Raw genomic sequence first — 17215 nt, forward strand, 5'->3', positions numbered from 1 at the left:
GAAGTCATGTGGCACTCTTTTGACTTTATAGTCCTTAAAACAGCAAAAGGAATCTTGTGATGGGTGTGACAAGGACACAGTAAAGCTGGAATGCTTGCACAATAATAATGCACATATGAGCTAGGGCAGACCAGCTGAAATTAGTTCCCTGCCTCCAGGAACTAAGACGACACCTCCTAAAGAACTGGAAATAATTCCCTTAGAATCCTGTCCATTACTTCTGTTTCAATAGAATCATATATAATGCTAAAAACCTGGCTATCCCAGTGTCTACCATGCATATGCACACGATGTGTGGTAGGCTACATGGTATATCATATCACTCGCTCAAAAAAAGAATCAAGTCATATATACATACATATAGAATAGATAAAACAACATGGATGGACTTTTAAAACATGTTAGATGAAATAAACCAGAAATTAATAACAGATATATCATGATTCTACATTTAGAAACCAATTAAAACATATTTATGGAGCTAATGTACAGAATATCAGAGAAAGGAGGTATAGAAAGATAGGACTAGTACATAATATTGGAGTAGGTTTCTACTTCTGGAAAGGGTGATGGCTATGCAAAATCTTGAATGTAATTAATACTGAATTCCACAGTGAAAAACGATGAAATGAGAAATTTCATGTATGTATCTATTTTAACACCACACACACACACACACACACACACACACACACACACACCACATGCCTAACATGATTTCAACCCAAACTAGCCTGCACCTCACACACATGAAACGTAAGAATTTATTTTTATGTTTCTTAAAAAATACTTTTATCATTTTTGTAGTAAGTTTAATTTATTGTCTGACCAAGGTGTATTTAATCACTGCATACAGAAGTTCATTTCACAGTTAGGTCAGATGGTGCTAAAAGCCATCCTTTCATTGCAAAGCTCTGAGCTAAACATCATTTAACTTTTGAGGGGAAAAGCTTTCGTGATTTTATTTCAAAAGCAAGCACTTAGTAGAGGTAGCATGAATTCTTACACTCCTTTTAAATGAATAATTAGTACAAATATAAAGTCATCATTCTTATCATTTCTGTTAATTTGAATATAATAAAATATTATAATAGAAAACCCCATTCCGTAAGTGGATGTACACACATATCCAAGACCAAGTTTTCAGGAAACAGATATGAACCCTTGAATCTGTGAGGGGCTCACAGTGGTATTATAGTTTCTAATACATTTTTACATCTTTATGATGTTTTTTATGAAAATAATGTCACACTCTTCATCCATTAATAGGTCACGTCACACTGTTGCAAAATGTAGAATAGGTAATCTAGGACGGACCCCCGCCATGAAAATGAAAAGCTGTGGGTAATGAGTGGCTGACTGTATTTTTGCATCACGATAACAAATGACATTCAACCCAAACATTATCAGAATGAGACACTAAATGGCCTAGAGTCTGCAAAGGAGAGATTAATGTCAGTTTCAGGATACATTTTCATTATCTGTGGAAGTAAAAATTTTTGTTGTAAATGGCAATCAAGTTCATCAAATACAAAGAAAAAGTATATTTTAAAGCGCTATATTTGGGTCTTTCACAAAGGGGATGAATTTTGCCAGTTGGTGCCAGGACTGCGAGACAAGATAAAATAAAGTCCCAGAAGACAATATGGTGATCATCCTTTTCTCCCTTCCTTCCTGTTGCCTCCCTTCTTCCTAGTTCCTTCCATTCTTCCTGCTTCCTGCTGCACCTCCTCCTACATTTCCTCATACTTCCCTATTTTATTTCTTCTATGGAAATAAAAGGTGAAGAGAAAACAAATCAGTTAAACCATCAGGTCAATTCTTTGTCCAGCCATACTGCAGTGTCTAACATTACCAACCAGTAGTGAATTTATGTGACAGGAATGAAAATATTTTGCTTCCAAACCTTAAGGAACAAAAAGTTCCCTTCCATCCATAGACAATTGCAAGTAGGTCTTCTTTCCACACTCTGAGCAAGGGACGCTTGCTGATCCTCCTGCTGGCTGTAGAGGCTCACTTGAGTAACCAGCTTGCTCTAAGGCTTTTCCATCTCAGCCACTAACACAATAGATCCTTGCCAGCCCACCGCACACACAAGGACGTTGTGTGAATTCTAGTAATCCAATCTTGTTCCTCACAACTACGGGCCAAAAGCTTTAACCATTGAGCAGCCATCCAATCCCTATTGACCACATTGAGGATCTCATGGGTCAAATTAATGCATTAAAAAACTGTTGAAATAATTTCTTTGAAAATGTTTTTATCTTTTCATTGGCAAGGATCAAAATTTCATTTTATATTCTGGAAACTAACATTTAATAGTAGTGGCTCACAGGTTCTGAATTTTGTTGTTGCTTTTATTCTGAGATATTTAATTTTCTTTTGTTTTTCATTTTGTTTGGGGGCTCTTTAAGATGTCTATATCTGTACGTCTTCCATATTTTGACAGTGATTTCCATGTCTTTTGCCTGGTTCATCCACAATATGTTTCATATTATCATCATAATATGTTTGCCTGGTTCATCCATAACCTGGCAGCTCTTTAGATTATCTCTCTACCATTGTTTATACAAAGGCTGATATATTTGTATGGTATGGTGAAAAGACATTCACTTGGTGTCCATTGAATTTCTGGGGCATATTAAATTGTTGTTCTAGCAATTTTGAAATGAACTTAAACACCATTTCTTCCAATACCCTTTCTGGCTCACAACTTTTCCCTGCAGTTCTACCCAAATGCATAGTACATTCTGTGGTTTTCCCATAAGTCAGGGCTCTGTCAGCCATTGTCTTTAGATGCTTTTCCCTATGTAGTTTACTTTAGAACACTTGTTTATCTTCAAAATACCTATAGTTTTCCTTCAATGCCTTAGTCAACTATTAATGTGATAAAATTATGTTTTAAATAAGACATTATTTCACTCACAGAAATTCTATTTTCGATATTTTACTAAAATTCCCTTTTCTTATCATTCACTCTCTTCTATACCTATTATCCTTAGGTTTGATCTTCTCATTGAGTACTGGATTTCTTGTATGTTTTGGAGCAGTAGCTTTTTCTGTTTTACATTATCTTTAACAGTCATGTTGATAATTTCTATGAAGTCTTCTGCTCCTGAGACTCTCTCTTCTATTTCTTGTATTCTGTTGGTGATGCTTGTATCTACGGCTCCTCATCTCTTTCTTTGGTTTTCTATATCCAGGGTTGTCTCCGTTTGTGCTTTCTTTATTGCTTCTATTTCCATTTTTAATTCCTTCACCTGCTTGATTGTGTTTTACTGTAGTTCTTTCAGGGATTTTGTGATTCCTCTCTATAGGTTTCTACTTGTTTATGTTTTCCTGTATTTCTCTAAGGGAGTTCTTTATATCTTTCTTGAAGTCCTCCATCATCATGATCAAATGTGATTTAAAATCAAGATCTTTCTTTTCTGGTGTGTTTGGATATTCAGTGTTTACTTTGGTGGGAGAATTGGGCTTCAATGATGCCATGTAGTCTTGGTTTCTGTTGCTTGGGTTCCTGCACCTGCCTCTCTCCATCAGATTGTCTCTGGTGTTACCTTGTTCTGATATTTCTGACAGTGGTTAGACTGTCCTATAGGCCTGTGTGTCAGGAGTGCTGTAGACTTATTTTCCTGTTTTCTTTCAGCCAGTTATGGGAACAGAGTGTGCTGCTTTCAGGCGTGTAGTCTTTCCTGTCTATTGGTCTTCAACTGTTCCTGTGGGCGTTTGTCCTGAATCCACCAGGTAGGTCACTTGGAGCAGAAAAGTTGGTCTTACCTCTGGTCCCAGGCCTGAAGTTGCTCCTTGGGGCCTGTGTTTCAGCTCTCTGTGTGGGCAGCATCCAGAAGGGCCTGCCCTGCCTTTTCTCGGGCCCCTGTGCACAGGTGTCCCAGATGGCATTAGGTGTTTTCCTCTGGAGTCAGAAATGCTGGCAGAGTGTAGTCTCTACTGGCTTCCCAGGTGTGTCTGCCCCTCTGAAGGTTTAGCTCTCCCTTCCAGGGGATTTGGGTGCAGGCAGCTGTTGACTGGTTCTCTTCAGATCTGGGTGGTGTCTAGACAGTGGGGGACCTGCCACTTGAGTGCCCATGTCTTCCTGTTCCCAGAGGCCCTAAACAATTTCCTCTTGGGCCAGGGATGTGGGCAAAGGTGGGCAGTATTTGTGGTCTCTTCTGTCCTACAGTCTCAGTAGTGCCCACCTGTCTGGGTGGTGAGCTCTCTCTCCCATGGGGTTTGGGAGCAGGGAGCTGTGGGCCGGGATCAGCCATGATCTCCCTCTTTAGTTTGCTCTTTTTTGTTATTGTACTACAATATGGTCAATGTCCTTTATCTGCTTTTTTGCTATGATTCATCTCTCTAGACATTCATAGACTTTTCTAGTTACTCTGAGGATGAGAACTTTTCCACACAGCACTTGAACTAATTATGGAGACTGGCTATGGTTTCTTTCTCATGGTAGTCAGTTCTGTGCACCTTTTATCCATTGTCTAAATGCTATTTTCTCATGTTTTTGTGCTTTTCTTAATGATTAGAGAATATTGAGTGGAATTAGGTTCTATCCTCCTTTATCCAATCATTGTCTAAGTGGGTTGACATAGAATTGAGAAAGGGTGTTAAAGCCTCTCACTATCTTATCTCTGAGCTTCCTGATATCCACAGCATTCTCTGTTGTTTGGGATGATTTACTCCCAGGAATGACAACTACATTGCCAGCACTGGGCTTCAGATTTACAAGATGCTTCTTTTGTGTTAATTGGTCTGGTGTTTTCCTCTTGTATTTCAGTTTGCTTGACCTGGGCTCATCTATATCCTTATTGTTTTCTAAATCATAATATTTGGTGTGATTTTCTACATTGTTTCCTTTTCCAGACCTGGTTCTCACTGTTCAGCTCAAGGCAGTCACAACCTTACAGCCTATCTACCTTTTGCTTCCCAGCATGAGGAATAAAGGCATGTGTCACCTCACCTGGCTTCAGTGCTGATCTTTAAGTAAGACCATCTGTTTGTATTCTCTTAGAAGGTGCTTAAAGTGCAGTCACAAGTGATGATAATCCCGATATGTCTCATCTCATATGCCATTGTAATTTACATATGTGCACTTTGCTTTGGTGTGTATAATAAATGCTTTCATTAAAATATACTTGGCATTGAACACATTCTTAATGCATATGATTTTATGAGTTTGAAGACCTGAAATTGTGATACATTGTCAATGGCTCCTGAATTTTTCTGGGATTACTCTTGCATATTTAAAATCATGCTGACTTTACTTTTGTGTGTATAGTATTAGCTCTTAATATGAGATTTATCGCTCACAAAACTTGTGGTTGTAGAGAATCTATGCTACTCTGTAGAACATATGTCCAGCGTTTGCCCATACAGAATACCTGAGATTTTATCCCTTCAGAGAATCATTCCCAAATGTCCATGATTCTGATAATTACTATTGAATTATATGCTTATATTATTTGTTTCATTGCAAATAATACATAGTGCATAAGTGGATATATGTACTGTGTCCTTCTCTGATAAACAAATTAACAAATGTCTTTGGGCTAATCTATTGTGCCACTGGTCTTTGTTTGTTTTGTTGGTTGGTGGTTGGTTGGTTGGTTGGTTGGTTTGGTTTGGTTTCTGAGGCAGGGTTTCTCTGCCTTGTCCTGTCTGTCGGGAGACTATCTGGTAGACCAGGCTGACTTCAAACTCACAGAGATCCATCTGCTTCCATGTTGGAATTCAACTGTGTGTGCTACAACCTCTCATGTTTTGTGCCATGATTTTTAGGGATGAATATGTACCACATTTTATTTATCTCTTATATGTATATACTGTCTTAGGGTTTCCACTGCTGTGAAGGGACAACTCGACTAAAGCAACTCTTATAAAGGACAATGTTTAATTGGGGCTGGATTACATGGTCAGAGGTTCAGATAATTATCTTGAAGGCAGGAAACATGACAGTGTCCAAGCAAGCATGGTGTTAGAGTGGGTGTTGAGAGTTCTACATCTCATTCCAATGGCAAACAGGGGAAAATTGACTTCCAGGCATCTAGAAAGGGGGTCTCAGATCCCAGTCACACAATGACACAAGGCAAGTCCACATCTACTTCACAAGGTCACACTACCTAATATTCAGACCACCACATATGACTTTGCAACCAGAGGTAAGAATTCAAGATCCTATGTGGTATCATTGTCTTAAACTTTTGAGAATCTCCTCACAGTTTCCCATAGTTGTTGTGACATTTTACATTTTTATGGAACATGCACAGAAGTTTCAGTTTCTAAAAGTACACTATCACCAGTACGGCTTTATGATTTAATTTGATGATAGATACACTGACATATGAGAGGTGATGTCTCATTGCAGCTTTTATTTGCATTCCCATATGAGTAAGGCTATTGAACATTTTGTCATGTAACTGTTAGCCACTTGTACTTCTTTGAAGAAATGTCTGTTTGAGTCCGTTGCTGATTTTAAATCAGTTCTGTAATTTATTTTTGCTGTTGGAAATCCTTGCACATTTTAAAGATTAACTCTTTGTTGGATATGTGGCTTACAGACAGTTTTGTCATTCTGAACACAACTGCTGAGGTATCCAATGGTCTGGACTGAACAACTACTTTCTTTGCAGTGCGCAGATGGCTGCTGTTGGACTCCCAGTCATTATTATCAAAGCCAGCCATTATAATATACATTTAGTCTCTGACTTCCATTCCTCCAGAGAACCTGTATTAACACACTGTACCTCTGTGATTTTTTTCTTTTTACTTCCTAGTAGTGTGTTAAACTTTCCTCTTTTTTTCTCAGATTCTTGTATTTTTATAAGAGTATCATTTTTCAATTTTCTTAAATAACTTATTGGGCATTTTATCATTGAGATAGCAATAATATATGTAGATCATTTTGGGTTGCATTGACATTTCAAGATAGTGTATGCGTGTTTAACATATGTTAAAATTAATTACAGAGGAAATACTCTTTGTGGGTCAATAACACTGTTCCTAGAAAATACCAATAGATTATTTTAAAAATCCACTGTGTCTGGGTTGGAGTACCTTCCCAAAATTTATTGGAAATTTTTGGGCACTGATTGCCCAAAAGGAAACAAGCTATTGCTGTTTCTCTTTGTTGTCTAGACAACCAAAATGCTAATAATACTGTTGCTGAATACAGGACACAGTTTCAGTTAGGACACAACGTTATCAAGCTGGAACTGAATTGGAAGGTTCTTTGATGCTGGGTAGCTTTTTGATACCAGTGGGTACTATGTAGGCTTCTAGGGACAAAATAAGCACAGGCAACTTTACCCATTTGTGTATTTATATTCTGTTAAAACAAACTGGCAGGTAACATGAGCCCACTCATGCAAGAGTGACATAACTGCTACTGGGGATAACTGCTTTCATACAGAATCTAAAATCTGTACTCCTGGAGGGGATACAACCTCATACTATAAACTTAGCCAAAGGCTTCTACCTAGGGATGGGAGGTGTCATCCATCCTGGGGGGAAAAAGTAAAACATTATTTTGCTAAATGAATATGTTGTACTCTTCAATTCAAGCTGCTTTCTAAATGTCTTTGCTTTTACCCATAGACTCATGCTGCTCATTTTAGGTCCTATAAACCTCATTTTGTAGTGGACAACTGTTAACGGAGACAAGAATAAGTGACTATTATAATACCTAAAATTAACAAGATTCCTTTCAATGCTTACATACTATACAGAAGAGATAAAGAGAATAGAAGAGCTGGAGGATGGAAAACAGTGTATTCTGTATATGACATTGCCTTTGAGCTCACAAAGCCACTGAAGCTATCTATACAAGAATCTGATATGAAGACTGTCATTAGCATCTCATGGATTTTGTAGGAGATCTCTGATGAATCATTGAAATTAATAGTTGCTGGGAGAGTCTTGGAAATATTTTATTTAGTGTCTTCTCTGCTGGTAAGTTGCCATACTCAAGCAAATGATCCTCAGGCTATGTTTATAGAAGCAACCTCAATTAAATAGACTGAGTCTCACACACCAAAAAGGGGAAATAGATGGGAAGAAGAGGGGTTCAGCAGGAGTTGAAAGGGAACAAGAAAGAGATGGATTTGTTATAATCAATATATATTTATACACGCACACAATACAAGTCTTCCCTGGTTACAGAAAGTGTCTGGTCAGTTCAGGTTCTATATCCACCATTGCAAGAATTCTTAACTACTGATAGCAATGGGATGAAAAATCTTACACCCAATTCGTGTGCGCGTGCACACACGTGTGTATGTGTGTGTGTGTGTGTGTGTGTGTTTGTGTGTGTAATTACCACAGTATAAAAATAAAATAAATTTAAAGATAAAGGTGTGGTTACACACACCATTAATCTTACCACTTAGACTGCTGAAGAAGTATAATTTTAAGGTTAAGGTAGGTATATCTGAGATGCTACCCCTCCCCAAATTAAATAATTCCAAGGGTACAAGAGAAATTATTAGCATGTTACAAAAACCCAGTATACAACCAAAGAGCCCAACATGAAACAGTAGAGTTGAAAATGCAACATATAAATTCAGAGCTCACAACACCAGAGTCTAGGGTAGTATTACATCATATACCTGGCACCATCATCCCCTGTTTAACATTAGAGCTTTTCACAATTATCTGCAGCTATCAATAAGTCTGATAGCTAGAATATGACTGGTCATATATGACAATAGTTTGATTTTTTTCTATGTCTGCGATTTGCTGCTTATACAAGGGAATAATGTGAAAAGCATGGGTTTGTTAGGTATTTAGAGGCTAGCCTTGAACTGATGCTACTGCACGGACTACAGTGTCTGCTGAGTCAAACCATGCCCATAAACTAAGATACTATAAGATAGATAAGAGAATCTATTCATTTGGGAGAGTTCTTTGAGCCCTAAAATACATAAATAAGAGTTTTGTTTGTTTTCTTTCCTTTTATTCTACCGGAACATAATTGAATTGGGTTTAGAATTATTTTGATTTTATTGATTAAAAAACGAATTAATTTTACACCCCAACCAGTTTCTCCTCCTTTATCTCACCCAGCCCCTGTCCCAACCCCCACTATCCATCCATTTCTCCTCTTTCTTTTCAGAAAGGGTCACCTATTAGTGATTTTAAGTAGCTATGACATATCAATTTGCAGTTAGATTACATACCTCCTCTGCTATTAAAGCTGGACAAGCCAACCCAGTAACAGGAAAGGGTCCCCAAAATGTCAACTGAGTCAGAAATAAATCCTTCTCCTACTCTTGGGAAATTCCACAGAAAGACAACCTTACACAAATCTAATATATGAGCAGAGGACCTAGTCTATCCCATTCAGGCTCCATGGTTGGCAGTTATGTCTCTGTGAGCCCATATGAACCCAGGTTAGCTGATTCTGTGGTTTTTCCTGTGATGTGCTTGACCCCTCTGTCTTCCACAGTTCTTCCTCTCTTTCTTCTGCAAGATTGTTCAAGCTCTTTCTAAATATTTCATTGTACCTGTTTCTACCAGTCTCTGAGTGAAGCCTCTCTGATGACAATTAGGCTAGGCATGAATCTCTATGAATATAGCAGAATATCATTAAATCACCATTTCACTGACTATTCTTTTTATCTGGTAGTTCTATTTGAATTTATTCTATGTCTCTAGGCTATCTAGCCTCAGTGTCCTGGTCCTCCAGGCTGTATCAAACATGGATTTTTCTCTTGAGGTGGTGTAGACCTAAAGATGAACCAGTCATTGGTTGGGCATTCCCTCAATTTCTGCTCTAATGTTATTCCAGTATGACTTGTAGATAGGACACATTTTACATCAAAGGTTTTGTGGCTGGATTGGTGTCCCAGTCTTTCCAATATAAGTCTTCCCTGGTTACAGAAGATGACTGCCTTTTTCAGGTTCTGTATCCCTCATTGCAAAGATTCTTAACCACTGATAGCAATGGGGTTAGAAATTTTAGATCCAGGGCTTTTCCAGTCTCAGTTCCACAAACATTGATTCATTTTAGTTCTCATTTTTCAAGTACACAGAGCATAATGGCTATCTGTAGTCACCCCGGTGTTGTGTGATAGCCCACCAAAATTTACTTACTTACTAACTTACATATTGCATCTTCTGCTCTGTCTGCTTTTTCCTTGTACATACTATTGGTGTGTGAGGCCATTCCCTGCAAGTATATAATGCAGTTTAATAATATACTGACCTCATTACTTCCTTCTCTTTAATGCCTCTTTCTCCTATTAGTCAACTTTTCCCCCACCAGACAGTTTTCCTTCAACTTTCAGTCCATCTGCATGTATCCAATTAGGTACCCACAGGACTGTGAATCTCTTACTCATAAATGACAGTAAACATGCAAATGTTTGTCTTTCGGAGAATGACTTTCAGTTGGATTTATTCACCTATAAATGGCATGACTTCTATCGCCTTTATAGTTTATGAAGCTCTACTGCATTCATTGACCCTCTTTCTTTTATCCTCAATTTTATTGACATTCACTTGGGTGGGTTCTATGCTTACCAATTGTGACAAGTGCTAAAAAATATACTGGGGCTCAAGGATTTCTGTGACATGTTGATTTGTAGTCCTTCCAATGAATGTCCATAAATGGAATGCCTGGGTCAGTTGATACATTTAGCCCCTGGTAACTCTCTAATTCATGAGATACAATGTAATTTTCTACTTTTTGCTTTACTGTTGCTCTATAAATGTGTCCCTTCCCATTTTTAATCCCACTTAAATGTCTTATTTTTTTCCCTTTCTTTTATTGGATATTTTCTTTATTTACATTTCAAATGTTATCCCCTTTCCTGGTTTCCCCTCTGGAAATACCCTATCCCATCCCCCCTGACCTTACTTCTATGAGGGTGCTCTCCCACGGTCCTACACACTCCCTCCCAACTGCACTGATATTCCCCTACACTTCGGCATTAAGGCTTCAAAAGGCCAAGGGCCTCTCCTCCCATTGATGTTCAACAATGTCATCCTCTGCTACATATGTAGCTGGAGCCATGGGTTCCTCTGTGTGTACTCTTTGTTTGGTGGTTTAGGCCTTGGGAGTTCTGGGAGATCTGGTTGGTTGGTGTTGTTGTTCTTCCTATGGATTGCAAATCCCTTCAGCTCCTTCAGTCCTTTCTCTGACTCCTCCATTGGGGACCTTGTTCTCAGTCCAATGGTTGGCTGCGAGCATCTGTCTCTGTATTTGACAAGTTCTGGCAGAGCCTCTCCGGAGAGAGCTATATCAGGCTCCTTTAGATGAATAGTAGAAGCAGGTTCAATGTGGGAAAGGAGGTTAAGGGCAGGGCTTGTTCCTGTTCCTAACACTCTGTGTATTTTTTTCTGCCCAGAAAAAAACAAAAAAACAAAAAAACAAAAAAACAAACAAACAAACAAACAAAAAAAAACAAGCCCCATCATGCAAACTACTTCTGCTTTGGGTTTGAGGATATTGATGTGCCTACTTTTTTCTGGAATCATTATCATTACCTTTTATGCCTTCATAGTTTTCCAGTTGTCTTGTGTTTCAGAGTTGGCCTATTCTTTCCTTCAGTGCGGACATCCCTAGGATGGCCTGGTCTTCACTATGTGGAATATGTTAGACATCAGCATCTGTATTTAACTACAAGCCTCACGCTCATTAGTATATAACATATATACTAAATATAACATAATTGACATTACACTCATCTCTTCATAAATATTTTGTATATATTCAATATACATTGATCATTTATCATATTAATCAAAGACAAATAAAGTCAATCTTCACAGTGACACCTACAAGAACCAAGTAACAGTCCAGCAATTGAAGATGCCCAGTATTTGTTCTAGAGGCTGCAGCTGGTGGTGTTTGCCTGGTTCACACACTAACTCCAGTGAAAATAGAAGAAATATTTTGATATTAAGCTAAGAGCAAAAGGACATGATGCAAATACAAAGGGTAGGGGAAATGCCAGAAAAATGCAGAATGTGTGCTTCTTATTTGGGGATGGCTTTGATTAATAGTTTGAAAAATGTTTTTCTATAAAAATCTAGTCACTGAATCTATTGTTTCATAGACTAGTGAATTTCTTGAATGTGTTGGACATTACTGAAGTTAAGACTAAGTCTTTAATGTTTTTCTTAACCTTTAGCAGTCCATGGTGAGCAGAAGATAGAAGATCATATGGATAACTAATGAATTAGTTTAGTATTAACGATCTGCTATAGTGTCTCCAGAGAATTAACACATTTTAATACTACTCATATACATTTGTAATAGCATTACTGATATAGCATTTCAACATTACATGTATTACTCATATACATATATAATAGCATCAATTATCATATAAATGATTTTTAAATATATATATTTTAAAAAGCTAATAATCAAGACAGGATTCTGAATATTTTCTCTTTGGAATCATCTGTGAATTTTCATAGTTCTGAACAATTTCAGTGTCATCTAATGTCCCTTTTTTTGTACAAAACAATATTAATCTTAATGTCCATCACTCATATGCAAATATTCATGTTTTTTTTAATTTACTGATCTTTTTATTACCACCTCTCCTCCTCCATCTCTCCTGACTTCCTTCTTTGCCTTCCTGACATCTGTCCTTACCCCTTCATCTCATAGCCACTGGCCAGTGCTTTGCACTTTGGAAATGTGGTCTTCCCTTTACTCCCTTCCCTTCCTCTTTTTCTGTAGCAATTCTTCTCTTCTTTTATTGGGTTCAATTCAATTTTTTTTGTCTTTTCTCTTTTAGTAAGATTTATTTGCAAACTATATTCTAAAAGTTGAAAGATACATTTTGCTATTTTTATCAGGAAATTCATTTATAAAGATTAATCAGAGATAGGGTATTAATGTCCATCCTCATAGTCAACAGTTATTCTGAAGAAAAGCTTAAAAGTCAACAAAACACAGTATCTTGGAAATATCTTTGGATATCCCATTGAATCCTACACCTATCACTTGCCAAAGAGCAAAATAAAGTAAACAAATTTTTTGAAATGATAAAAAGTTATCTATAATATACTTTAATAATTCTCTAAACCTTAAAATTACCTACTCCTGGTATTTAAAGTTATAAACACATTATTCTTGTTGATATGATATACAAAAATTTAATTATTATAATTTTATTTCAGAAATTTTTATCAAAAATGTAAGCAATAGTTTCTAATATACAATATACAAATATACAACATTGTTTTCTAAAACTATTAATTATGTAAATCTCAGACAAATGTTTAGGTCACCAAGTATGTTAGTTTTAACAACAGTTCTTTCATGTTTCAAATATTTAATGACTTACTTTTATGATTTTTCTTTCTATGTATATGATGTTTCTGTGTGAATATATGCTATTTGTATGGAGGTGCCTGTGGAGTACCAGAGCTTGCACTGGGCAGTAAAGAACCACCTGACACGGGAGCTGTGAATTGCACTTGTGTCTTTAGAATAGTCAGGGTTCTTAGACACCACACAATATTTCCAATCTCCCACCTCAACATTGAAACAGTACCAGTGATAGAATATATGGACATTTATTTAAATCTATACTTGACAATAAAAAATAATTTTGAATTATTGACTGAGCTTACATATCTTATTATATCTACTTTAAGTTTTCTTTTTCTGATTATTTCTAATTTTATTTCTGTTTATATTACTATTGTAGCTACTGGATATGTCTTCTTATTGATTTATAGAAATTTGTTCTTTAAAAATATTTATTAAGAAATGCATAGAATCCTTCTCAGGTGTAAATTATCATTTTATACATTAAGGTTATACCAGCAAAGCAGATGGAGTCTGTGTTTTTACAGAGTTAATATTCTGCCAGAGAGACAGAAATGAATAGGGTGAAGAGGTGAAACCTGAAGTGAATATATAAGTCTGTGAGGTAAGTAAGAACATTTTTGAAAATAGAGCCTTCAATCAGAAAACTGTGACGTGGACAAGTACCTATGGCAAACCGATGCTGTGAAGATCAGATGATGAAAGGCACAGGTTCCCAAGAGAGTCATTGTTATGTTAGCTGGAGTTTGCATTACATAGGAACATGTCAGTCCTGCTATTGACTTGTGCTTTATTCCCAATGTCCTGAGAAATGATTGGTGAAATTTGCTTTATTGTTCACATATTAAACAGATGGGTTAAATCTGTGGTTCTCTATGAGGAGTGCTTTTGCCTTCCTTTGACATTGTCTGGAAACATTTTATTTAATTATGTGTTCATGTGTATGTGTATTTATTGGTTGAAAGGAAGTGGGAGGTAACATTGAGTAGAGGCAGGCCGTAGCTTAAAATCTTCCAGGCATAATGGTGCAACCCCATAAAATGAATCGAATGCTAAATGCTAATAGAGCTCATGTTACTAAGCTGCCTCTTATCTTAAGGAAAAGGCAAAGTTGTTGATTTAGAATTATCTTGGGGAAATACTTGTTCGCTCTTCATTTTCATGTTGCATGTTTCAATGGCATACTGTTAGTTATCTTTCTTTCACATGAAGTGAAATATAATATAATTGGAAAAAATATCATGTTTATTTTTAAATAATTTAAAGTTTCCTGGCAAGACAGTTTTCTGTCCTACATGTATAGAAATTATTTTTTTCCCTAAAAATATTGTGGGTATAGTGCTTTTCATTTAACATCCAATATTTATTTATTCATGTGCACATGTGTTTGCATGTGTGTATGTAGCAGGTGGCATGTGTCAGGGGGTGATATTGGCATGTGTGTGAGGGGGTGTTGGCATGTGTTTGTGGGGTGTTGGCATGTGTGGGGATTGTTGGCATGTGTGTGGGTATGTTTCCAAAAAATAGTATTTGGGGTTGATGAATTGATAGCATCACTGTTGTTTTGTAATCATGGTACTGATGATTCTTTTTTTTTTTATTAACTTGAGTATTTCTTATATACATTTTGAGTGTTATTCCCTTTCCCGGTTTCCGGGCAAACATCCCCCTCCCCCCTCCCCTTCCTTATGGGTGTTCCCCTCCCAACCCTCCCCCCATTGCCACCCTCCCCCCATAGTCTAGTTCACTGGGGGGTTCAGTCTTAGCAGGACCCAGGGCTTCCCCTTCTCCTTCCCCTTCATTGCTACCTATGGGGTCAGAGTCCAGGGTCAGTCCATGTATAGTCTTTAGGTAGTGGCTTAGTCCCTGGAAGCTCTGGTTGCTTGACATTGTTGTACATATGGGGTCTCGAGCCCCTTCAAGCTCTTCCGGTACTGATGATTCTTGATCTTGCTTTCTTACTTAACCGTGATGGTGTGGATGACAAACAGGTGTGTCTTTCTGAATCCTCCCATGGGGCAATTCTTTTCCTCCATTTTCTTACCATATATCTAGTTCTCCAATGATACATTTTTCACTATAATATCAATATTGCTCTGAAACATGATGTTGACAAAAGGGATTTATAAAAATCCTTCTGGCATACAGAAAAAAAATCAGGACAAAGTAGATTTATTAGAAACACTAAAGCAGAAGTAACTCAAGTTTATGAAAGCCACATATAGGGAGAAGAAAACAAAACAAAACAAAAATACTATTGTTCAGTAGGAAAGAGCATTTTCAGATGGTCACTCTATTGCAGCATTGGAGGAAGTTGATTGGAAATGATAAATGGCCAGAAGCTAGAAAGAACCCAGATGCCCTTCAACAGAGGAATGGATATAGAAAATGTGGTACATCTACACAATGGAGTACTACTCAGCTATTAAAAACAATGACTTCATGAAATTCATAGGCAAATGCATGGAACTAGAAAATATCATCCTAAGTAAGATAACCCAGTCACAAACTCACAAACACACACACACACACACACACACACACACACACACACACACACACACACACACGATATGTACTCACTGATAAGTGGATATTAGACCAAAAACTCGGATTACCCAATGATACAATCCATAGACCACATGAAGCACAAGAAGAAGGATGACCACAGTGTGGATGCTTTAGTTCTTCTTAAAAGGGAGAACAAAAATATTCATAGAGGAGATATAGAGACAAAGTTTGGAGCAGAGCCTGAAGGGATGGCCATTAGGAGCTTGCCCTACCTGGGCATCCAGCCCATATACATACACCCAACAAACTCAGACAATATTGTAGAGGCAAAGAAGTGCATGCTGATGAGAGCCTGATATAGCTGTCTCCTGAGAGTCTCTGCCATAGCATGACGAATACAGAGGTGAATGGTTGCAGCCTATCATTGAAGTGAGAATGGAGGAGTTAGAGAAAGGATTGAAGGAGCTGAAGGGTTTTGAAACCCCATAAGAACAACAATACCAAATAACCAGAGCTCCCAGGGACTAAACCACTATCCAGAGAGTACACATGGACAGACCCATAGCTCCAGCTGCATATGTAGCAGAGGATGGCCTTGATGGGCTCCAAAGGGAGGAGAAGCCCTTGGTTCTGCCAACACTGGACCCCCAATGTAGGGGAATGTCAAGGGAGGGAGGTGGGTGGTTGGGTGGGGGAAAGGGGATAACCTTTGAAATGTATATAAAAAAATCCAATAAAAAAGAAAATGATAAATGGATCATTCCTAGCCATAATTTTCCTGACAAAAGAGTCTACAAATTTAAAAGTTTATCCTTGATTTGATTGTCCATCTTTAATATTTGTACAAAAACATAAATGTAAATATTATTTGAAAATTGGAATTGTGGATATTTTTGAGTGCTTTTATGTCCTTCTATCTCTGTCTTTTTGTCTTGCTATTCTTCACTGATTTGTATATTAAAAGGTAAAGAATCTAGGTTTTATGCAAACAAACTCAGAGAGATGGTTCTCTTTTCTCATAGTTCAACTAACTATAATGAAAATAATACTTTAGCATCCATTCTAGGTGTTCTCTATGTTTATTCTACTAAAACCCATATTTTAAACTATTTGAGTTCTCTTGGCACATCTGACTACAGTCCCCAGATACTGACCATTTCATATTCTATTTTCTGCCTATTTACATATCTGTAAATTCTTGTACCTACAGTGTGGGTATTTAGAAGTAAAAAGCTCTATTTTTAAAAGAACAGATAGATTACATAGACAATATTATGTGATACAGAAAAAGTAAAAGAATGGTAAAAAAGAAAGGAAAAGTAACTAAAGCAAAAGAATGATCATTCTACCCAATATATAAATGAATATCTGAAAATCAATTGCTGTATGTAAAGAAATTATAATAAGAGCAAA

Source organism: Rattus norvegicus, chromosome 6 (assembly GCF_036323735.1).
Source record: "Rattus norvegicus strain BN/NHsdMcwi chromosome 6, GRCr8, whole genome shotgun sequence".
NCBI classification, from domain to species: domain Eukaryota; kingdom Metazoa; phylum Chordata; class Mammalia; order Rodentia; family Muridae; genus Rattus; species Rattus norvegicus.